The sequence below is a fragment of the Penaeus monodon genome, chromosome 21 (genome assembly GCF_015228065.2).
Source record: "Penaeus monodon isolate SGIC_2016 chromosome 21, NSTDA_Pmon_1, whole genome shotgun sequence".
NCBI lineage: Eukaryota > Metazoa > Arthropoda > Malacostraca > Decapoda > Penaeidae > Penaeus > Penaeus monodon.
Window position 1 is genome coordinate 25,799,233 of NC_051406.1, and position 296 is coordinate 25,799,528.

The window sequence follows — 296 nt, forward strand, 5'->3', positions numbered from 1 at the left end:
CTTTTTTTCCTTCCTTTCCCCCTCCCTTTTCGGGGTCTTTTTGTCCTTTCCTTTTTCCAAGGGTTTGCGACGTGGTAATGTTGCCAGGTTTGCGAGCAAAATTTTGGGTAACAAAGTTTGTTAATTTTCATTATTAAATTTTGTTTTTTGCAGTGTAAGGGTGTTGTCAATGTTGCAAGTCCACGAGCAGTGGGATAATCAGAAAAGCTAATGCTTGTTAATTTCTGCATTTTCCGTTATAATGCGTTTTTCACGTAAAGGGTTTCTTCCCCAAAAAACAAGCGTCCCTAGTTTTT